The sequence below is a fragment of the Hordeum vulgare genome, chromosome 5H, assembly GCF_904849725.1.
Source record: "Hordeum vulgare subsp. vulgare chromosome 5H, MorexV3_pseudomolecules_assembly, whole genome shotgun sequence".
NCBI classification, from domain to species: domain Eukaryota; kingdom Viridiplantae; phylum Streptophyta; class Magnoliopsida; order Poales; family Poaceae; genus Hordeum; species Hordeum vulgare.
The window spans coordinates 175,769,643-175,778,498 of NC_058522.1; positions in this window are offsets into that span (position 1 = coordinate 175,769,643).

The following is an 8,856-nucleotide window of genomic DNA, read 5'->3' on the forward strand; positions in this document are numbered from 1 at the left end:
GATTCAATATGAACAATCCTCTCACATTCGGTGCATGACCATAAAAGATGTTACTCATAGAAATAGAACAACCATTATTCTCAGACTTAAAAGAGTAACCGTCTCGCAATAAACAAGATCCAGATATAATGTTCATGCTCAACGCAGGCACTAAATAACAATGATTTAAGTTCATCACTAATCCCGATGGTAGCTGAAGTGACATTGTGCCGACGGCGATTGCATCAACCTTGGAACCATTTCCTACGCGCATCGTCACTTCGTCTTTCACCAGCCTTCGTCTATTCCGCAGTTCCTGCTTTGAGTTGCAAATATGAGCAACAGAACCAGTATCAAATACCCAGGCACTACTGTGAGAGCCGGTTAAGTACACATCAATAACATGTATATCAAATATACCTGATTTTTCTTCGCCCGCCTTCTTATCTGCCAGATACTTGGGCCAATTGTGCTTCCAGTGACCCATACCCTTGCAATAGAAACACTCCGTTTCAGGCTTAGGTCCAGCTTTGGGTTTCTTCGGCGGAATGGCAACAGGCTTGCCGCTCTTCTTCGAATTGCCCTTCTTGCCTTTGCCGTTTCTCTTGAAACTAGTGGTCTTATTCACCATCAACACTTGATGCTCTTTACGGAGTTCAGACTCTGCGACTTTCAACATCGCAAACAACTCGCCGGGAGACTTGTTCATCCCTTGCATGTTGTAGTTCAACACAAAGCCTTTGTAGCTTGGCGGCAGTGATTGAAGGATTCTATCAGTGATAGCTTCTTGCGGGAGTTCAATCCCCAGCTCAGCCAGACGGTTTGAGTACCCAGACATTTTGAGCACATGTTCACTGACAGACGAGTTTTCCTCCATCTTGCAAGCATAGAATTTATCGGAGGTCTCATACCTCTCGATCCAGGCGTTCTTCTGAAAGATAAACTCCAACTCCTGGAACATCTCAAATGCTCCATGACGCTCAAAGCGACGTTGAAGTCCCGGTTCTAAGCCATACAAGACTGCACATTGAACTATTGAGTAGTCCTCCTTACGTGCTAACCAAGCGTTCTTAACATCCTAATCAGCCGTAGCGGGTGGTTCATCTCCTAGCGCAGCATTAAGGACATAATCCTTCTTCCCAGCTTGTAAGATTAGCTTAAGATTACGAGCCCAGTCTACAAAGTTGCTTCCATCATCTTTCAACTTAGCTTTCTCTAGGAATGTATTAAAATTCAGGATGACTGTCGCGTGAGCCATGATTTACAACACAAATATATTCAAAGTGGACTTAGACTATGTTCAAGATAATTTAGAGTTCAACTTAATCAAATTATATGCTAAACTCCCACTCAAAAAGTACATCTCTCTAGTCATTTGAGTGGTTCATGATCCACTTACACTATCCCAAGTCCGATCATCACGTGAGTTGAGTATAGTTTCAGTGTTAAGCATCCCTATGCTAATCATATCAACTATATGATTCATGATCGACCTTTCGGTCTCATGTGTTCCGAGGCCATGTCTGCACATGCTAGGCTCGTCAAGCTTAACCCGAGTGTTCCGCGTGCGCAACTGTTTTGCACCCGTTGTATGTGAACGTTGAGTCTATCACACCCGATCATCAAGTGGTGTCTCGAAACGACGAACTGTAGCAACGGTGCACAGTCGGGGAGAACACAATTTCGTCTTGAAATTTTAGTGAGAGATCACCTCATAATGCTACCATCGTTCTAAGCAAAATAAGGTGCATAAAAGGATTAACATCACATGCAATTCATAAGTGACATGATATGGCCATCATCACGTACTTCTTGATCTCCATCACCAAAGCACCGGCACGATCTTCTTGTCACCGGCGCCACACCATGATCATCCATCAACGTGTTGCCATCGGGGTTGTCGTGCTACTTATGCTATTACTACTAAGGCTACATCCTAGCAAAATAGTAAACGCATCTGCAAGCACAAACGTTAGTATAAAGACAACCCTATGGCTCCTGCCGGTTGTCGTACCATCGACGTGCAAGTTGATATTTCTATTACAACATGATCATCTCATACATCCAATATATCACATCACATCGTTGGCCATATCACATCACAATCATACCCTGCAAAAACAAGTTAGACGTCCTCTAATTTTGTTGTTGCATGTTTTACGTGGTGACCAAGGGTATCTAGTAGGATCGCATCTTACTTACGCAAACACCACAACGGAGATATATGAGTTTCTATTCAACCTCATCCAAGGACCTCCTCGGTCAAATCCGATTCACTAAAGTTGGAGAAACCGACACTTGCCAGTCATCTTTGAGCAAAGGGGGTTACTCGTAACGATGAAACCAGTCTCTCGTAAGCGTACGAGTAATGTCGGTCCAAGCCGCTTCAATCCAACAATACCGCGGAATCAAGAAAATACTAAGGGGGGAAGCAAAACGCACATCACCGCCCACAAAAACTTTTGTGTTCTACTCGAGAAGACATCTACGCATGAACCTAGCTCATGATGCCACTGTTGGGGAACGTCGCATGGGAAACAAAAAAATTCCTACGCGCACGAAGACCTATCATGGTGATGTCCATCTACGAGAGGGGATGAGTGATCTACGTACCCTTGTAGATCATACAGCAGAAGTGTTAGAGAACGCGGTTGATGTAGTGGAACGTCCTCACGTCCCTCGATCCGCCCCGCGAACAATCCCGCGATCAGTCCCACGATCTAGTACCGAACGGATGGCACCTCCGCGTTCAGCACACGTACAGCTCGACGATGATCTCGGCCTTCTTGATCCAGCAAGAGAGACGGAGAGGTAGAAGAGTTCTCCGGCAGCGTGACGGCGCTCCGGAGGTTGGTGATGACCTTGTCTCAGCAGGGCTCCGCCCGAGCTCCGCAGAAACACGATCTAGAGGAAAAACCGTGGAGGTATGTGGTCGGGCTGCCGTGGAAAAGTCGTCTCAAATCAGCCCTAAAACCTCCGTATATATAGGTGGGAGGGAGGGGGCCTTGCCTTGGGGTCCAAGGACCCTCAAGGGGGTCGGCCGAGCCAAGGGGGAGGACTCCCCCCCCCCAAACCGAGATGGACTAGGTTTGGTGGGAGGGAGTCCTCCTCCCTTCCCACCTCCTCCCTTTTTTTTTCTTTTCCTCTTGATTTTTCTTCTGTTGGCGCATAGAGCACTTGTGGGCTGTCCCACCAGCCCACTAAGGGCTGGTGTGTCTCCCCCAAGGCCTATGGGCTTCCCCGGGGTGGGTTCCCCCCCCCCCCCCCGGTGAACTCCCGGAACCCATTCGTCATTCCCGGTACATTCCCGGTAACTCCGAAAACCTTCCGGTAATCAAATGAGGTCATCCTATATATCAATCTTCATTTCCGGACCATTCCGGAAACCCTCGTGACATCCGTGATCTCACCCGGGACTCCGAAAAACATTCGGTAACCAACCATATAACTCAAATACGCATAAAACAACGTCGAACCTTAAGTGTGCAGACCCTGCGGGTTCGAGAACTATGTAGACATGACCCGAGAGACTCCTCGGTCAATATCCAATAGCGGGACCTGGATGCCCATATTGGATCCTACATATTCTACGAAGATCTTATTGTTTGAACCTCAGTGCCAAGGATTCGTATAATCCCGTATGTCATTCCCTTTGTCCTTCGGTATGTTACTTGCCCGAGATTCGATCGTCAGTATCCGCATACCTATTTCAATCTCGTTTACCGGCAAGTCTCTTTACTCGTTCCGTAATACAAGATCCCGCAACTTACACTAAGTTACATTGCTTGCAAGGCTTGTGTGTGATGTTGTATTACCGAGTGGGCCCCGAGATACCTCTCCGTCACACGGAGTGACAAATCCCAGTCTTGATCCATACTAACTCAACTAACACCTTCGGAGATACCTGTAGAGCATCTTTATAGTCACCCAGTTACGTTGCGACGTTTGATACACACAAAGCATTCCTCCGGTGTCAGTGAGTTATATGATCTCATGGTCATAGGAATAAATACTTGACACGCAGAAAACAGTAGCAACAAAATGACACGATCAACATGCTACGTCTATTAGTTTGGGTCTAGTCCATCACGTGATTCTCCCAATGACGTGATCCAGTTATCAAGCAACAACACCTTGTTCATAATCAGAAGACACTGACTATCATTGACCAACTGGCTAGCCAACTAGAGGCATACTAGGGACGGTGTTTTGTCTATGTATCCACACATGTAAATGAGTCTTCATTCAATACAATTATAGCATGGATAATAAAATATTATCTTGATACAAGAATTATAATAATAACCGTATTTATTATTGCCTCTAGGGCATAATTCCAACAGGCATTGCATTCATACTCTTTGATCTAAATTTTAATAGTCGGTTCCCATTCATCATACAACTTTCTAGCAATAGAGACTTCTAACTGAAGTTATTCATCATAGGCTTTTACCATAGCATCTACTATATGTTTAATAAAAGCTTTATTTTGTTCATAAGCATTGTGTGAGCTAATAATGGGCTACATCAACAAAATACATTCTAATAAATAACAATTATCATAATCAAAATCCTTGTCATCCAAGATAGTGGGAACATAACTAGTTAAAGTAATAACCTCTCCAATGTTGGAAATATTCCCTAGAGGCAATAATAAATTGGTTATTATTATACTTCCTTGTTCATGATAATCTTTTATTATCCATGCTATAATTGTACTAATTGGAAACTCAGATACATGTGTTGATACATAGACATCACTATGTCCCTAGTAAGCCTCTACTAGACTAGCTCGTTGATCAAAGATGATTAAGGTTTCCTGACCATAGACATGAGTTGTCATTTGATAATGGCATCACATAATTAGGAGAATGATGAATGAACAAGACCCAACCGTAAGCATAGCATGTGATCGTATAATTCGGTTTATTGCTATTGCTTTCTACATGTCAAGTATCATTTCCAAAGACCATGAGATCATGCAATTCCCTAACACTGGAGGAATGCCTTGTGTGTATCAAACGTCAAAACATAACTGGGCAATCTTAAAGATGCTCTACATGTATCTCCGACGGTATGTGTTGGGTTGGGATGGATCAATACTGGGATTTGTCACTCCGTATGATGGACGGGTATCTCTGGGCCCTCTCGATAATACAACATCACAAGAAGCTTGCAAGCAATGTGACTAAGGAGTTAGTCATGGGATCTTGTATTAGGGAATGAGTAAAGAGACTTCCGAGTAATGAGATTGAACTAGGTATGGAGATATCAGCGATCGAATCTCGGGCAAGTAACATACCGTTTGACAAAGGGAAATGCATCTGGGATTGATTGAATCCTTGGCATCGTGGTTCGACCAATAAAGATCTTCGTGGAATATGTAGGAACCAATACGAGCATCCAGGTCCCTCTATTTGTTATTTAACGGACAAGTTTCTCGGTCATGTCTGCATAGTTCTCAAACCCGCAGAATCATGCGGAGTACTGGAATGGTCCGGAGGTAAACATTTATATATTTTAAAGTGGTATTCGGGTCCCGAATTGTTTTCTAGTTTTTCCGATATAGTATTGGGAGTGTCGAAAGGGTTCCGCGGTTCCACCGAGGGGTTCACCCACCCCGGGGACCCACATGGGATGAAGAGTGAGGCACAACAGCCCCTGGTGGGCTGGGCCCCACATTCATAATGGCCCATGCATCCAAGGTGGTGGGAGGGAGGTGCCAGGGAGAGGAAGGACTCCTCCGCTAGGGCACCCACGTCCCTTGTGGGAGATGGACTCCTCCCTCTATGGTCGGCCAGCCCTACCTTGGAGGAGGGGCCAAGGAAGCGCCCTACCTACCCCTTCCTCCTATATATAGAGAGGTAGAGATAGGTCAGCCGCACCCCAAATCCATAGGTGGAACCCTCTCTCTCTACATCTTATTCTCCTCCGTCGCGTCTACCGCACCGCTTGGCGAAGCCAGCTGAGATTGCTCCACCACCATCGTTGATACGTCTCCAATGTATCGATAATTTATGAAGTATGCTTTCCATATTTTCCTATGTTTAAAATACTTTTATATGGTTTTCATGCACCTTATATGATTTATTTAGAACTAACCCGGACTGACGTTCTTTTCAGCAGAACTACCATGGTGTTGTTTCTTGTGCAGAGATAAAATTCTCGGAATTGGATGAAATTTTTTGGCGAGTTTGTGGAAGAAAATAGAAATACTAGAGCAAAGAACCACCAGAGGGGGGGCCCTCGTGCCCTCTAGGTACCAGGGTGCGCCAGCACCCCCTGGCTCGACGTTGTATCTAGTGAGCCACTCGTGGCCCAACATGGCGCGATTCGAACGCACAAAAATCCTATAAATATAGAAACCTCCAAAAATAACCCTAAAGGAGAAGTTCCGCCACTGCAAGCCTTTGTAGCCCTGAAAAAACAATCTGGGGCCCGTTCCGGCACCCTGCCGGAGGGGGAGATCATCTTCGATCACCATATTCATCATCCCGGTGGAGGCCATGACAAGGAGGGAGTAGTCCACCCTCGGGGATGAGGGTTTGTACCACTAGCTATGTGTTTAATCTCTCTGTCTCTCTCCCTCTCGTGTTCCTGAGATGTCATGATTTTGATATATCACGGGCCTTGTTAAAATAGTTGGATCATATGGTGTTTGTCCCATGCTATTATTGTGATGAATTGAATCTTTCACTTCAAGATCTCCTTATGTTGGATTGAATATTCAGGTTTGAAAGCACATTATGTATGTCTTGCATGCACATACCCATAGTGACATTGGGGTATTCAAGTGATTCACTTGATATATGCTTTGGAACTCAACTCGTGCATACCCAAGGTGAAATTGGGGTAATATATGCATAGGGGTTGATGCACGTTTTCATACTTTGTTCTTCTATATAAATCTTGAAGTGCTCCTTGAAGTTCTTTGTGTTGGATTGAATATCAAGAATCTTAAATTGTTGGATACATGTTGTATAATTAGCCCACATATACTTGAGGTGACATTTGAGTATCTAGGTGACATTAGGGTTGATTGATCTAAATGAATCTTTGAGGTGGTTTCATACCCTACAAACAATTTATTCTTATGTTATCCCCTAGATATGAACTTTGGAGTGATTCTTCATTGCACGTTGAGGGATTGTTATGTGATCCCATTATATTAGCATTCTTGAGAGATTGCACTAGCGAAAGTATGGACCCTAGTCCTCATTTTCAAGCCTTGCGACAATGTGTTGCTTGCTGTTTTACACTTTATACCTTGCTATTTTTATATTTCCATATTATGTAAAACTATATCTACTATCATTACTACACTTGTATCACCATCTCTTCGTCGAACTAGTGCACCTATACAATTTGCCATTGTATTGGGTGTGTTGGAGAAACAAGAGATTTTTTGTTTTTGATTGCAGGGTTATTTGAGAGAGACCATCTTCATCCTACACCTCTCATGGATTGATATAACTTAGGTCATACACTTGAGGGAAAAAATTTACTGTCCTACAAAACTCTGCGCTTGGACACCCAACACAAGTCTACAAGAATAAATTGCATAGTAGACATCAAGCTCTTTTCTGGTGCCATTGCCGAGGAGGTGAGTTCTTGAAGGTATATCTTTTGATCTTGTAGTTGAATATTTTAGTTTCTTTTTATCACTAGTTTGGTTTATAAAAACTAAATTACAAAAGAATTGAGGTGGTCTCATATTGTTCATCTCTATCATGTCTTTCTTGAGAATGATGGAAAGGAAAATTGTTCTCCATTCCTAGAGGAAGAATGTATGAAAATGCGTAATATGAATTCCTTGAATGATGATCATGATAGTAATATTGTTGGTACAAATTCTCTGAATATCCACGATGCTAATGATATGCAAAGCCACAAGCTTGGGGATGCAATGTTTGATAAAGATGCTATTTTTAGTCCCCCAAGTTTTGATGTGGAAATTTATTATGATGATAGCATGCCTCCTAGTTATGATGTTATGTTGATGAAAGTGGGTTTGGAAGAGTGTCAATTCTAGGTACTAATGATCCCACTAATTTGGAGGGTGTTAAATCTTATTGTCATAATAATAAAAGTGGATATGGAGAGGTCAAGACTTAATTTAGTGATGAGTCCACTATTTTGGAAGAGGTTTCAACTGACTATGACAACAAAGTTGCTATCTATGATGATTACTATGATGACATGTATGTCATAAATAGTAGTAATAACCATGAAACTTGTCACTATGATTTTATTTTTCACATGGATTATATCAATCAAGTATCTGATGATAGTTATTTTATTGAGTTTGCTCCCACTACTATGAATGATAAGAATTTTGCATGTGTGGGTAGTAATAAAAACTCTATGCTTGTGCATCACGAAAAGAATGTTGTATGTGACATTTATATTTTTGAATTCCTTCATGATGCCACTAAAATTATTATGATGGAGGAAAATATGCTTGTAGGAATTGCAATAATATCAAGTTACCTCTCTATGTGTTCAAAGTTTTGAAGTTATGCTTGTTTTGCCGTCCTATGCAAGATGATTCTTGCTACAATATTATTTTTCTTGAAGAATACCTATGCATAGGAAGTATGTTAGACTTAAATGTGCTTGACATTTGATTCATGATGCTCTCTTGCGTGTCTCAACTATTATTCCTATACGACCATCATCGAAATCATCATTCCTAGCTAAAAGGCATTAAAGAAAAGTGCTTGTTGGGAGAAAACCGAACACTTTTAATTTCTATTTTTGAGTGTTCACATCACTAAGTTACTGTGGTAACCATGTTTTATAGATTTTCTTTCAATAAAGATCCAGGTAAAGCCGTTGGGAAAGTGTGGATACTTGCTTGTTTGATGATGTGCAAAA